Raw genomic sequence first — 16,533 nt, forward strand, 5'->3', positions numbered from 1 at the left:
TGGTGGACAGGTTGGAGTGTGATTGATTGAGTGTGTGAACAGATGTCTTTTATACAGGTAACAAGTTCAAACAGGTGCAGTTAATACAGGTAAAGTGTGCAGAATAAGAGGGCTTCTTAAAGAAAATTAAAAGGTCTGTGTGAGCCAGAATTCTTGCTGGTTGGTAGGGGATCAAATACTTATTTGCAGCAGTAACATAGAAATAAATTATTAAAAAATCATTCATTGTGATTTACAGATTTATTTTTTTTTTAGCTCATGTCTTTCACAGTAGACATGCACCTAAGATGAAAATTGCAGACCCCTCCATGATTTCTAAGTGGGAGAACTTGCAAAATCGCAGGGTTTTCAAATACTTATTTTCCTCATTATATATATATATATATATATATATATATATATATATATATATATATATATATATATATATATAATACTATTCATGAGCATGGTGTTAATATTGTTTTTGTTGTAAACAGTCATTTTACTTGTGAATTCTGTTAACCATTTCTAGATGGTTAGTTAAAAAAAACCCTCTGGGAATTTACGTGTGATGCCGCCATCTCCTTTGATGAAGTTTGACAAAGATTTTGGACCCTGGAGACTTGCTGTTGTACCCCAAGACACGCAAACTGCAACTTAGTTTAAGTAACGCTCCTCTGAGAAACCATTTACAGTCTTGAGAAAAGGAGATGTTATTTTGAAATGTAAGAGCGCAGGTGGCGTGGCTTCAGTTCGCCAAATGAGCGTCATGAGACGAGCATTATGAGACGGGAGTCTGCAGCCATACCAGACTCAAACCTACACCTTGTCTTATCAGGCTTGATGGTCAGGAATGGCTGGACACAAATGCAGGACTCAGACAAAGCTCTGGAGTTTAAAACGGTTTACTGAATGACTTAGCTGGGCTCGGTTCACGTGAAGGCAGTCCAAAAGAAGCAACAGTACCAAAATCATCAGGTGAATGGCATGGGCAGGTAAACAGGCAGGTGATCAAAAATATGACGAGGCAGGCAGGATGAGAAAAAACACAAGTACAGAGGTGGAAGGATGGCACAAGATGCATTAATCTGGCGAGGAACTAGTGCAACCAGTGAAGCTTATATACACCCAGGTGATGAGCTACACAGTAGGAACAGGTGTGTGGAAAGCACCAGAACAAGGGTGTGGCCAGACAGAGTGCAACATCCACCATCAAACACCAAGAGATAGACATGAAAGATAGGGACAGAAAAAATCCAAGCAGAAAAAGACCAGCAAGAGAACTCACATATAACAAAACCAATCCAAAAAATAACTAAAAAGAACAGAATAAACATGTCCCAGTGCAAAAAATCCAAACCCTGACATGTCTGACTGCAGTTATCACGGAAGGATGTTCAGTCATCACAGATGCCTCTGCTGTACTGTCATGTTGAACCATCTACTTTGAGCATTTGTGTAGGACTAATCCTCCTGCTGAGATGATAGACATCTCCACTGTCAGGGTTCTTGTAGCTGATCCTCCAGTCAACTTCAACTGACTGAATGATGGTGAGATTGTAAAGGCTGTGAAAGAGCTGAGGGCAGGGATCGCTCCAGGGATGTGCTGCACTCGACCTGAGCGTATCAGTGTGGGTGGACATGCTGTTCTTCAGGCACTGCAAACAATTTTTGTTTCAGTCTGAGAGATGGGTATCATCTATACTGGCTAGAAAAAAGGACTTGTTGTTCCAATCTGGAAAGGACGACTGCATGGATTGCAACAACTACACTGCTCTCTGTGCCAGGGAAGGTGTTTGCAATCTTTATAGGATTCAGTGCCACCTTCTTGCTGCTCAGAGGTCAGAGCAATCTGGGTTCATGCCCAAAGAAGTCAACCATGAACCACATTCCACAAGCACTCATAGAAGGAAGCATGAATATCAGCTATGCTTCTATGTAGCTTATACTAATTTTCACAAAGCCTTTCATTCATTGATTGGTCTGCACTCTTGGACAACCTGAGAATTTGTGTGTTCCCAAGAAGTTGCTTGACATCGTAAGTAGCTGGTACACAGATACTGTGAGTGCTATACAGAGTGGGGGCAGACTCTGGCAAAACTGGCATTCATCAAAAATGTGTTCTGGCTCTGACACTGTTCGGTGCACACATGGACTGGTTTTGGACGGGGTTATGGAAACCAGCAACTTAGGTGCTTTAGTTGGAGAGGAAAGGTTTACTGCACTTGTCTTCATAGATTCCTAGAAGTACTTCGGGCTGTGGCTGGACAGCAAACTGGACTGGACAACCCACACCAACCACCTGTACAGGAAGAGACAGAGCAGGCTGTACTTACTGAGGAGGCTGTGGTTGTTTAACATCTGCAGGAAACTCCTGTGGATGTTCTACCAGTCTGTAGCAGCCAGCGTCCTTTTTACACCATGGTGTCCTGGGGGGCAGCACATACAAGAAGAACACATCCAAGCTGGACAAACAGATCAGGCAGGCTGGCTCTGTGGTTGGCACGAAGCTGGACTCTCTGATGACAGTGGCAGAGAAGAGAACACTGGACACACAGCTGGACATTATGGACGATGCCAGTCACCCTCTGCACACTGTCATCAGTAACCAGAGGAGCCTTTTCAGCCACAGACTACTCCTTCCCAAGTGCAGGACCAACAGACTGAAAAACTCCTTTGACCCTCAGGCCATCAGACTACAACTTCTCACTCAGGGAGAGGAGGAGTAACAGGAAGACAGAGGACAGGAATGAGAATGAGAGGAACAATACTAGCCAGTAAATCAGTATTGATCAGTATGTCTGGTATTTATATTGTGTATTTCCAAACCTGAAAGATTTGGAGAAGATCTGTATGGAGGAGTGGACCAAAATCCCTGTTGCAGTGTGTGAAAACTTGCTCAAGAACTACAGGAAATATCTGACCTCTGTAATGGCAGACAAATGTTTCTGTACCAATTGTTAAGCTCTGTTTTTCTAGGGGATCAAATACTTATTTCATGCAATAAAATGAAAATTTATTATATAGAAATCATACAATGTGATTGACTGGATCTTTTATTAGATTCTGTCTCTCACAGTTGAAGTGTACCTACGATAAAAAATACAGACCTCTCTATTCTTTGTCGGTGGGCAAAACTGCAACTGTATATGCGAGGTCTGTTACAAAAGTATCGGACCTTTTTATTTTTTTCAAAAACCTGATGGATTTGAATCACGTGTGCTTGCATGAGCCAACCTTGAACCTTCGTGCGCATGCGTGATTTTATTCAAGGCTGTCGGTTGCCTCATTTGCTTGTAAACAGCTTTGTGTGAGGATGGGTGGAGTCGCTCGTCGTTTTTTCTTTGCAAGGAAATGGTGGAACGACTGGAGCAGTGCGACTGCATCAAATTTTGCCAGAAACTGGGCGACAGCCAGGTGGAAACCATTCGGATTATTCAGACGGCTCACACAGATTAAGGAGCGGTACAACCGGATTAAAGACGGCCGCACAACGGTGGAGAGTGCACCGCGCTCCAGCGGCCATCAACATGCTGAAATGACCAGATCATTTCCAAAGTGAACTCTGTGGTGATGTGGGACCGTTGTGTGACTATCCGAGAAATTATGGAAGAGGTGGACATCAGTAGTTTTTCGGCACATTCCACTGTGACAGATGATTTTGCCATGAAAAGAGTTGCAGCGAAATTCATCGGCACGAAGCTGATGGCGCAGCAAAAGCGGCACCGTGTTGAAGCCTCACAGGACATGTTGTGACATGCCCAGCTCTTGCACCATTCGGAAGATTCAGACGGCTTTCGGTGACTTTTCAGTCGTGTGAGTATCCAAGAAATTGTGGACGAGCTGGGCATGGTGCACTTTGGAAATGATCTGGTCATTTCAGCATGTTGATGGCTGCCCGGAGTGCGGTTCGCTCTCCACTGTTGTGCGGTCATCTTTATACCGGTTGTATCACTCCTTAATCTGTGTGATGACCATAGGATCGTCACCGAAAGCCATCTGAATAATCCGAATGGTTTCCACCTGGCCCAGTTTCTGGCAAAATTTGATGCAGTCGTGCTGCTCCAGTCGTTCCGCCATTTCCTTGCAAAGAAAAAACGATGAGAGACTCCACCCATCCTCACACAAAGGCTGCTTACAAGCAAATGACGCAACTGACAGGCTTGAAAAAAAACTCACGCATGCGCACGAAGGTTGAAGGTTGGCTCATGCAAGCACACGTGATTCAAATCCATCAGGTTTTTGAAAAAAATAAAAAGGTCCAATACTTTTCTAACAGACCTCGTGTATATATATATATATATATGTTCTAATTTAAGAATATATGAAAATCTTTTAAAAGAAAACAACCATATGATCATTCAAGTGCAGCCACAACAGCCTCACATTGAAATTTTCTGCTGCATGTTTTTTTTTTCCTTTCTTCTTTTTTCTTGTTGTGAACTTCTTGTTGTGGACTTGGAAAACTGATTCATCACTGAATAAAATGAATGTTACCTACTATAACTTTAATGATGTGACACAGGACAGCTTTGTGTGAGAGTGAAAATGTTCCAGACAGATTAGAACATGGATGAAACCCAGGCCTTAAGAAAGAAATAATATTTCAGTCCTGTTTCCAATCCCTGGGAATGATCCAATGAGTCATGATGTCATTAATACACACAAATTACACTCCACTCTAAAAATCATGATGTCTGATTGTTGAAGGAGAAAGAATAAATCCATTACAAATACTCAGATGATAAATGGTGAGAAAATGTTCATTGAGTTTGATCTTTTCTGAAAGCAGACAGTAAAAAGTCAAGATTTGGGCCCTGGCATGGGCTCTGACCCCCTTTCTGAGACAATTATGGAGTTAATTAAGATCTCAGTTCAGTTAATCAGTTAAAAAAACTCTGCCAAGGTGCTATATATACTGTAGCTTGATCAATGTTAGATGCTAGATACACGTCTACATTGATACATACGGGGGGGGGGGGTAATAGCAAAATGACCCATATTGTAATGCTTCTGTTGTGTGGGCCGCCAGAAGAGGAGGTACTGCTGGCCCACCACCAGAGGGCGCCCTGCCTGAAGTGCGGGCTTCAGGCACGAGAGGGCGCTGCCACCAAGGACACAACCGGGAGTGACAGCTGTCACACATCAACTCATGACAGCTGTCACCCGTCATGTCATCACTCCATAAAAGCCGGATGTCATCTCCACCTCGCTGCCGAGATATCATCTACCTGGGAAGGTAACTCTCTGCTGTACTGAAAACTGTGTCATAGTCTGAACTCTTTTTGCAGCCGCTTTCCTGTTGTGTGCCTTATCTGCTGGATTGGCGTTCGGTGTGAGCAGCAACGGCTTCGCTTCACACCCAAACCAGATAAGTGGTTAACAGGAGCTGCACGAGTGTGTGATTAGAGGTGAAGGTGACTTTCCACCTTCTGACTGTTTTTGTTACTGGGTGTGTACACACCCACATCTCACTGTTTGTGCTCCTCGCCAGCAGTACCAGATCCGACAGTCAGGGACAGTGATCACCTGGGAATTCGGGACTTGGCGGCTCCAGTATTCACCAGGTTCGGTGGCGGCGGAAATCGTGTGGTTCCGGCTCTTCTCAGGACAGACGTCTTCTATCCTCGAGCCTGCCCACACGTCACCTTTGTGTATTGACTGCTATCAGATTCTGAGATTGTCTGTATATTCGTTGTGCACATTCACAACATTAAATTGTTACCTTTTGGCTCATCTATTGACCGTTCATTTGCGCCCCCTGTTGTGGGTCCGTGTCACTACACTTTCCCCAACAGCTTCATACTCAAGAGCCATAATAGACACGGCCTTTTGTAATCCCACATCTAAAAGATAATCATTTGCTGGGGTGATTGAGAAAGGTGCTCAAGCCCCTTATGATGTCATCAAGCATGCGAACATTTTGTGCAGTTTATGCAAAAATTATATATTTTCAACCTTATTTTTCATCCTGAAGGAAGTGAGATAGCTCAAACTTGAGGACACCCATTGTGAAAGAGAATAATTTGAGCTTTCAAAAAAAAAAAAACTTTAAATTTGCATCGACTTCTTTCTTTCTTGGACTAAATCACAATTAAAGCTAGGCATTTTTTCGCTGAGCATTTTTAAAAATCACCAAAATTAGGGGCACTTATTCCAAAGCCCCACTGAGCTAAATAATTACAGCCAAGGGTCTCCTTTACGTTTTTAAAATTTTAATTATTTAATGCTGGTTAAGTGTTGTACTAGTATGATTATTAGGTGGTGTAAATTGGATATTACAACTGGATTTTACTTTAGTATTTTTAGAGTTCCTCTTGTATTTTGAAATTTTTAATGAATCAGTTTTATTTGCACAAAGCTTAAAAAGTAAGTACTTTCAAGTTCAACTGAAAATTTATGAAAAGATTAAGGAGTCAGATGGCAAAAATGAAAGGGATTAAAATTTTTATCGATATTATAATAGCCAAGTGGCCTCTCTGTGCGTGCGTATGGCTTTGATCACAGACAAACTGGGGAGAGCTGACATTTGCCCTTTGGTATGCTTATGTATTTTGACCCCTTATCCCTGACACAAAACTGTGTCCTTTCTGGAAATTTCCAGTGCAGTCTCAGTGCACTCACAAAATGCCCCATTGATCCCAATTTTTGCAGAAACAGCCACAAACTGTCACATTCCCACAAATATACAGCTACATAAAACAAAATAGCTGTTACCAATGAGGAAAGGTAAATAACTGTCGTGGCTCTCTCCCTTTTAAAAACAGAGTTGACAACCTACAGTTAGCATTATGAAAATTGACACCTTCAGTAGAAAACTTTACACATTTAACTTTCATTACATCCAAGAGAAACATTCTACCACTAACGTGGGACGCTGGGCCCCCAAAAGCAGCCAACTTGAGTACACACTATATATATATATATATATATATATATATATATATATATATATATATATATATATATATATATATATATATATATATGTGGCCTCTGTATGCATGTATGCATGTGTATGGCTTCGATCACAGACAAACTGGGGAGAGGTGACATTTGCTGTTTGGTAGGCTTATGTTGTGTGTGGGCTGCCAGAAGAGGAGGTACTGCTGGCCCACCACCAGTGGGCGCCCTGCCTGACGGAAATCGTGTGGTTCCGGCTCTTCTCAGGACGGACGTCTTCTATCCTCGAGCCTGCCCACACGTCACCTTTGTGGATTGACTGTAATTATATTGAGATTGTCTGTATATTTGTTGTGCACATTTCACAACATTAAATTGTTACTTTTTGGCTCATCTATTGGCCGTTCATTTGCGCCCCCTGTTGTGGGTCCGTGTCACACTACACTTTCACAACAGGATATCTCGGCCAGCGTCATGGACTCCGAGGGGCGTCACCCGGCTGTTGAACGACCAATGGGAGAGCAGGGAGCGCAGGCGTCTGCAGGAGGCGTAATTGGTGAGCTGCAGCACATTCTCACCGCCTTTACGGCTCGGTTGGATCAAATGACCGAGCAAAACATCCTCCTGAACCGCAGGGTGGAGGCTCTCTCCGCACAGATGGCGGCGAGCGCTCAGGGCGCTGCTGCAGCTCCTCCTCCTGCTGACCCTGTGCAGGATATGAACGTTCCAGTGGTGGTTCAACAACCCCTCCCACCATCCCCTGAAGCATACATAAGCCCTCCTGAGCCGTACGGAGGTTGTGTGGAGACGTGCGCGGACTTTCTTATGCAGTGTTCGCTCGTCTTCGCACAACGTCCCGTCATGTACACGTCAGATGCTAGTAAAATAGCTTATGTGATTGCTCTGCTTCGGGGTAAGGCACGCGCCTGGGCTACGGTGCTCTGGGAACAGAATTCACGGTTGTTATCAGCATACACTGGGTTTGTGGGGGAGTTCAGAACAGTGTTTGATCACCCTAACAGAGGAGAGACCGCTTCAACTGTGCTGCTGTCAATGAGACAGGGACGCGAGAGCGCAGCCGCTTATGCAGTCAACTTCCGCATCGCGGCTGCGAGGACCCGCTGGAATGACGTTGCGCTCCGCGCCGCCTTCATAAACGGACTGTCGTTGGTCCTGAAGGAGCAGCTGGTAGCTAAGGACGAACCGCGGGATTTAGATGGGCTTATCGATCTCGTTATACGGTTAGACAATCGGTTGGAGGAACGCCGTCGGGAGCGAGGCGATGGACGTGGCCAGATACGCGCCGCCCCTCTCCCTTCCGGGTTCGAAAAGGGGCCGCCCTCCCCACGGTCCACAGCCGCAGCGCTCTGTGGGGCAACAGCTCCCCCTGCTGACGTTGTTAGGGAAATGCACAGGGCCAAAATGAGGAGGCTGATCCGCGGGGAGTGTTTTTTCTGCAGCTCAAAGGAGCACATACAGAGAAACTGCCCCAAATGGCCAAAACGACAACACTCGCCCTTAGAGACTGGGCTAAGGGGGGGTCAAAACATTCAAGTGAGACACACACAGATTGCCACACGACTCCCAGTCACAATCCTGAGCGGGGATTTAACCCTTCAAGCCCCAGCACTGGTGGACACGGGGTCAGAAGGGAATCTGCTAGACAGCAGATGGGCAAGGGAGGTAGGGCTCCCTCTGGTGGCGCTTCCTTCGCCAGTGCAGGTGCGGGCACTAGATGGCACCCTCCTCCCTTTAATCACACACAAGACACAACCAGTAACTCTGGTGGTGTCTGGAAACCATCGGGAGGAGATTGAGTTTTTTGTAACTCCTTCTACCTCCCGCGTGAATTTGGGCTTCCCATGGATGTTGAAGCACAATCCCCGGATTGATTGGCCATCTGGGGTGGTGGTTCAGTGGAGCGAAACCTGCCATCGGGTGTGTTTAGGATCCTCGGTTCCTCCCGGTTTACAGGCTAAGGAGGAGGTCAAAGTCCCTCCTAATCTGACGGCAGTGCCGGTTGAGTACCACGATCTTGCTGACGTCTTCAGCAAGGATCAGGCACTCACCCTTCCCCCGCACCGTCCGTACGATTGTGCCATTGATTTGGTTCCAGGCGCTGAGTTCCCGTCCAGCAGGCTGTACAACCTCTCACGACCTGAGCGCGAATCAATGGAGACCTACATCCGGGACTCATTAGCTGCCGGGTTGATCCGGAACTCCACCTCCCTGATGGGGGCAGGTTTCTTTTTTGTGGGCAAGAAAGATGGCGGATTCCGTCCATGCATTGATTACAGGGGGCTGAATGAGATTACGGTTCACAACCGATACCCGTTGCCATTGTTGGATTCCGTGTTCACCCCCCTGCATGGAGCCAAAATCTTTACTAAACTGGATCTTAGAAATGCGTATCACCTGGTTCGGATCTGGAAGGGAGACGAATGGAAGACGGCATTTAACACCCCGTTAGGTCACTTTGAGTACCTGGTCATGCCGTTCGGCCTCACCAACGCCCCCGCGACGTTCCAAGCCTTGGTTAATGACGTCTTGCGGGACTTCCTGCACCGATTCGTCTTCGTATATCTGGACGATATTCTCATCTTTTCTCCGGATCCTGAGACCCATGTCCAGCATGTATGTCAGGTCCTGCAGCGGTTATTAGAGAACCGACTGTTTGTGAAGGGCGAGAAGTGCGGGTTTCACCGCACGTCTTTGTCCTTCTTGGGGTTTATCATCTCCTCTAACTCCGTCGCCCCTGATCCGGCCAAGGTTGCGGCGGTGAGAGAATGGCCCCAACCAACAAGCCGTAGGAAGCTGCAACAGTTCCTCGGCTTTGCTAACTTCTATAGGAGGCTCATTAAGGGCTACAGTCAGGTAGTTAGCCCCCTGACAGCCCTGACCTCTCCAAAAGTCCCCTTCACCTGGTCGGATCGGTGCGAAGCCGCGTTCAAGGAGTTGAAACGACGGTTCTCTACTGCGCCAGTTTTGGTGCAGCCCGACCCTAGCCGCCAGTTCGTGGTTGAAGTGGACGCCTCTGACTCAGGGATAGGAGCCGTGCTATCCCAGAGCGGAGAGACCGATAAGGTTCTTCACCCGTGTGCCTACTTTTCACGCAGGTTGACCCCGGCTGAACGGAACTATGACGTCGGCAATCGAGAACTCCTTGCGGTGAAAGAGGCTCTTGAGGAGTGGAGACACTTGTTGGAGGGAGCGTCTGTGCCCTTCACGGTTTTCACTGACCATCGGAACCTGGAGTATATCAGGACCGCCAAGCGGCTGAACCCCAGGCAAGCCCGCTGGTCACTGTTCTTCGGACGTTTTGACTTCCGGATCACCTATCGCCCCGGGACCAAGAACCAGAGATCGGATGCCTTGTCCCGGGTACACGAAGACGAAGTCAAAACGGTGCTGTCGGATCCACCGGTGCCCATCATTCCGGAGTCCACTATCGTGGCCACCCTCACCTGGGACGTGGAGAAGACCGTCCGGGAGGCCCTGGCACGGAGCCCGGACCCCGGAACCGGTCCGAAAAACCGTCTGTACGTCCCACCAGAGGCCAGAGCTGCAGTCTTGGACTTCTGTCACGGTTCCAAGCTCTCCTGTCATCCAGGGGTGCGAAGGACCGTGGCAGTTGTCCGGCAGCGCTTCTGGTGGGCATCTATGGAGGCCGACGTCCGGGAATATATCCAGGCCTGCACCACCTGTGCCAGGGGCAAGGCAGTACATAAAAAGGCCCAAGGACTCCTCCAGCCGCTGCCGGTGCCTCATCGCCCCTGGTCCCACATCGGCCTGGATTTCGTCACGGGCCTCCCGCCGTCCCAGGGCAACACCGCCATCTTCACCATAGTGGACCGATTCTCCAAGGCGGCCCACTTCGTGGCCCTCCCGAAGCTCCCAACAGCCCAGGAGACAGCAGACCTCCTGGTCCACCACGTCGTCCGTCTGCATGGGATACCCTCCGACATCGTCTCAGATCGTGGTCCCCAGTTCTCCTCACACGTCTGGAGGAGCTTCTGCAGGGAACTGGGGACCACCGTGAGCCTCTCATCCGGGTACCATCCACAGACGAACGGACAGGCAGAGCGGGCCAACCAGGAACTGGAACAGACCCTCCGCTGCGTCACATCCGCGCACCCGACGGCCTGGAGTAACCATCTGGCCTGGATCGAGTATGCGCATAACAGCCAGGTGTCTTCTGCCACCGGCCTCTCCCCATTTGAGGTGTGTTTGGGGTATCAGCCCCCGTTGTTTCCCATGGTGGAGGGAGAGGTCGGTGTGCCCTCGGTCCAGGCCCACCTGCGGAAGTGCCATCGGGTGTGGCGCTCCGCCCGTTCTGCCTTGTTGAAGGCCCGGACGAGGGCGAAGACCCATGCAGACCACCGGCCCCTGCTTACCAGCCCGGGCAGGAGGTGTGGCTTTCCACGAAGGACATCCCCCTCCAGGTGGACTCCCCGAAACTTCAGGACAGGTACATTGGCCCCTTCAAGATCCTCAAAGTCCTCAGTCCTGCCGCAGTGAAGCTCCACCTCCCGGCTTCACTGCGGATCCACCCGGTTTTCCACGTGTCACGTATCAAACCTCACCACACCTCACCCCTCTGTGCTCCCGGACCGGCGCCGCCTCCTGCTTGGATCATCGACGGGGAGCCGGCTTGGACGGTGCGCCGGCTCCTGGACGTCTGTCGGATGGGCCGGGGGTTCCAGTACTTGGTGGACTGGGAGGGGTATGGACCCGAGGAACACTCCTGGGTGAAGAGGAGCTTCATCCTGGATCCGGCCCTCCTGGCCGACTTCTACCGTCGACACCCCAACAAGCCAAGGGGGGGGTCCTGTTGTGTGTGGGCCGCCAGAAGAGGAGGTACTGCTGGCCCACCACCAGTGGGCGCCCTGCCTGAAGTGCGGGCTTCAGGCACGAGAGGGCGCTGCCGCCATGGACACAGCCGGGGGTGACAGCTGTCACTCATTACCTCTTGACAGCTGTCACCCATCTACTCAACATCATCTCACTCCATAAAGACCAGACGTCATCTCCACCTCGTTGCCGAGATATCATACTTCATTGGAGGTAATATCCTCAGCCGTTCTAGAAGGCACTCTTTTCCCTGAGGAATCTTCAGTACTCTGCAAGTTATTGAGTGAGAGGTGGAGGTGGCATTCCCACCGCTGTTGTTACTGGGTGTACACACACCCACACTTGACTGTCTTTGTTCTCGCCAGCAGTACCAGATCCGACAGTCGGGGACGGTGATCACCTGGGAATTCGGGACTTGGCAGCTCCAGTATTCACCAGGTTCGGTGGTGGCAGAAATCGTGTGGTTCCGGCTCTTCTCAGGACGGACGTCTTCTATCCTCGAGCCTGCCCACACGTCACCTTTGTGGATTGACTGTAATTATATTGAGATTGTCTGTATATTCGTTGTGCACATTTCACAACATTAAATTGTTACTTTTTGGCTCATCTATTGGCCGTTCATTTGCGCCCCCTGTTGTGGGTCCGTGTCACTACACTTTCACAACAGGCTTATGTATTTTGGGTCAAGGATGAACCCTGCCAAAACGGAACGTTGATAGGATTAATATTTTTGGAGAAACTATGGATATTAGCTAACAACACTGAACAATGGGCATTGCTAATTACATTCTGGACTCACATACCATTCCAGCAGGGGGCGATAAATCATCTATACATTAAAAGCGTGTGTGCGCGTAAATTTAATGTAAGTACTTAATATAATTGTACATTTATAATACATGGATGACACAAGAAAGTGAAAACATTTATTTCTGTTGTGGTCCATTTAGTGCAGCAGATAAGTGAATATTTACTGAGGGATCCTTCAAATGGTGATGCAAGCGCCAAATTTGGCACACATACTCCTTAGACATTACTCTTTTAAAAATGCCAGGTACCCACGTGAACTTTCAATAGGCGGCCAAGAAGGGGTCAATTGAAGTATTACACAGGGGTCAAAATTTAAAAATGCTCCAATCATATTGAAAGGTATTCCATATTATTTGTCTGATCATAAAGATTCCAAAATTGTATAGTTTGGACTATCTGTGAATGAATGTTCCGGAGTTATGGGGTATAAAAAGCAAGAACAGTGACAAAGGTCAATTTCAATTTGTACAGGGGTCAAAAGTTAAAGTTGCTCCAATTTTGGTAAAAAGTGATGCAAATTATTAGTTGGGTGAATATGGTTTTAAAAAGGAATAGTTTGCATCATGTATCATGCTTAGTTATCATGTTACAGGGTAGCATATGTCATGTCATAGAATCCAATGGATGCTGATATTGTTTAACCTTTACTTTGCAAACCAAGCACGCAACACAGTCAAAACTATTCCATTTATTAATCCTATTAGCTCAACCAGTAATTTGCACCACTTTTTACCAAAATTGGAGCAACTTTAACTTTTGACCCTTGTACAAACTGAAATTGACCTTTCTCAGTGTTCTTGCTGTTTTTACCCCATAACACCAGACCATTCATTCACAGATAGTCCAAACTATACCTTTTTGGAATCTTATAATCTTATATCTTATATCTTAATCAAATAATATGGAATACCTTTCAATATGATTGGAGCATTTTTAAATTTTGACCCCTGTGTAATACTTCAATTGACCCCTTCTTGGCCGCCTATTGAAAGTTCACATGGGTACCTGGCATTTTTAAAGAGTAATGTCTAAGGAGTATGTGTGCCAAATTTGGTGCTTGCATCACCATTTGAAGCTTTTTTTCAGTTATCCGCTGCACTAATTTAAAAATCAAATGAAAAATTAAAAGTAATAATAAAAAAAAATACAACAATAATAATACTGATGATAACAGTGATGATAATAATGTGTATATGAAGAACCTAAACAATGTATAAATACATTAAGACAGAAAAACAACATAAAAAATATGTAATTAATTACACTGAGTACTTCATCTAAAAATTGTTGATATCTCAGGTTCTAAAAACATTGCGGACTCACATGCCACTTCAACTCATTATAGAAACTTTGTATAATTTATTACCAACCTTGTGTGCTGCCTGTGGATCCCCACGGGCAGCACACTAGTTTTCTATACTCTTACTCCAATTTAGGGTCACATGTGGCTGGAGCCTATCCCAGCAGTCATGGGGTGTGAGGCAGGATACACCCTGGACATGATGCCAGTCTATCACAGGGCCACATATAGACAAACAAACTATATACGAGGTCTATTAGAAAAGTATCCGACCTTATTATTTTTTTAAAAAAACCATATGGATTTGAATCACGTGTGATTGCATCAGACAAGCTTGAACCCTCGTGCGCATGCGTGAGTTTTTTCATGCCTGTCGGTTGCGTCATTCGCCTGTGAGCAGGCTTTGAGTGAGGTGTGGTCCACCCTCTCGGCGGATTTTTGTTGCGAATAAATGTCTGAACGATTTGGAGCTTTGCTGTATCAATTTTTTTCCAGAAACTGTGAGAGACCTGCCCACAACTGTGAGAGACTGCCCACAAGTCCTGAGAGCGCGGCGCGCTCCCAGCCCCCATCGACAGGCTGACACCCCGCTGGAACAACCAGATCATTTCCAACGTGAAAGCTTTGTTGATCCGGGACCTCGTCTGACTTTCACAAAAAGGCAGAAGATGTGGACATCAGCACTTTTTCAGTACATTCCACCGTTACAGGAGTTTTTTTCATGGAAAGAAAAGCGGAGGGACGCGCCACGGAGCCGTTCATTACGCGGGACAAAACCACCTCGGTGTTGGTCTCACAGGACGGCTTTCAGGTCATTTTCAGACGGATTCCGGTTGCTTTCCAGTCGTGTGAATATCCGATTGTGATTGTGCATGAGCTGGACATGCCAGAACATTTTATTCTGCATTCTTCACCTGTATTAATTGCACCTGTTTGAAGTTGTTAGCTGTATAAATGACACCTGTTCACACACTCAATCAATCACACTCCAACCTGTCCACCATAGCCAAGACCAAAGAGCTGTCTAAGGACACCAGGGACAAAACTGTAGACCTGCAGAAGGCTGGGATGGACCACAGGACAACAGGCAAGCAGCTTGGCAGAAGACAACTGTTATGATTATTTATTAGAAAGTTTAAGAAACACAAGATGACTGTCAATCTCCCTCAGTCTGGGATTCCATGCAAGATCTCACTTTGTGGGGTAAGGATGATTCTGAGAAAGCTCAGAACTACACAGGAGGACCTGGTCAATGACCTGAAGAGAGTTGGGACCACAGTCACAAAGATTACATTAGTAACACATGATGCTGTCATGGTTTAAAATCCTGCAGGGCAGCAAGGTCCCCCTGCTCAAGCCAGCACATGTCCAGACCCGTTTGAAGTTCACCAGTGACCATCTGGATGATCCAGAGGAGGCATGGGAGAAGGTCATGTGGTCAGATGAGACCAGAATAGAGCTTTTTGGAATCAACTCCACTTACCATGTTTAGAGGATGAGAACAACTCCAAGAAAACCATCCCAACTGTTATGTTTCGGACGCGGTCGGAGCACCGACCCAGCATTTGAAAGGACCCAGCATAAAATAAGCAGAGCACGGTTCAAAGGATAACAGAATTTAATAAACATAACAGTGGGTGAAGTGCTAAACAACTAAAAAGTCCGCTGTCTGGTGAGGTGGAAACACGGCGCGCTCTCAACAGCGCAAACGGTCCGGAGCCACAGCAGTTCGGAACCAGGGACCCTGCCGACACCCCCCAGGTGGCCGCGACAAACCGAGTCTGTGAAGAAAGAAAACATGAGGTGAGTCCAACTCCACACAGAGAGACACAACTCAAAGGTGCACGCAATCAGCAAACACTTCCTGGCTTAAATCTATACATCAACTTCTCACCCTGCAGGCACAGAACAACTCAGTTCAAATCTCCACTGCAGCAGAAGCTGATTAGACAATTAGCATAACATGACAGCTCACCAACACAAGGTGTGAGGGACACCAAATCCACTGTCATTACTTCATAAAAGTCACCAAAACCAAATTACCTCAGGAAGTGTGCTGAAGAGCGTGAGACCTCACCCAATCCTCCTTCACAGACTGTGGCGTCAAACCTGGAGCGGTCTCTGCGTCCGTGATGGTGAGATTGTTCTCCTGACGTCGATCTCACACGTCTGCTCACAAGGTCGGGTCTCTGGCAATCACACACTGTGCATTCAAGATTTAAATGCAGCAATCTCTGATCAAGACAAAATACACCACAGCTGTGAGTCCTGATGACCTGCACGTGAAAACAAGCCTCAGGTGTTCAGGGTGAGGTCCTAATGCTCAGCCACTCAGTCCTGAATGCATACCACCTGGTGGGAGAAACAGAAAACAAAAACCAAGCCAGCCAAACACCCCAGCCCACAACAGTACCCCACCCTCACGGGAAGCCTCCCGGCGACCACACGGACCTGGGCTAGAAAAAACAAAGCCCCCCTCCAGGGACCATGGCTGGAATGTTGGCTGGGAACAAAAAACACCTCCTGCAGCTTCAGTTTCGGCTCCTTGTGCTGACGATCCAGCTGGGAAAGGCCCGTCTCCAGGAGCTGTGCGTTACTGTGCTCTGACGACAGCTCCATCATCAGCTGCTCCACCTGCAATGTTAATTTCTTCATGCAGTCATTGATCATCTCAATGTTGAGCCTCT

General features: G+C 47.2%; 1 long non-coding RNA gene across 1 annotated transcript; it reads right to left on the reverse strand.

Annotated features, from left to right (window-relative positions):
- Positions 1 to 661: 661 nt before the first annotated feature.
- Positions 662 to 14,637, reverse strand: LOC117523775. The gene is made up of 3 exons (XR_004564617.1): positions 14,627 to 14,637; positions 10,738 to 10,742; positions 662 to 778 (listed from the first exon to the last, which is right to left on the reverse strand). It is a non-coding gene; the product is annotated as an uncharacterized LOC117523775 (long non-coding RNA).
- Positions 14,638 to 16,533: the final 1,896 nt, after the last annotated feature.

Source organism: Thalassophryne amazonica, chromosome 13 (genome assembly GCF_902500255.1).
Source record: "Thalassophryne amazonica chromosome 13, fThaAma1.1, whole genome shotgun sequence".
Taxonomy (NCBI): Eukaryota; Metazoa; Chordata; class Actinopteri; order Batrachoidiformes; family Batrachoididae; genus Thalassophryne; species Thalassophryne amazonica.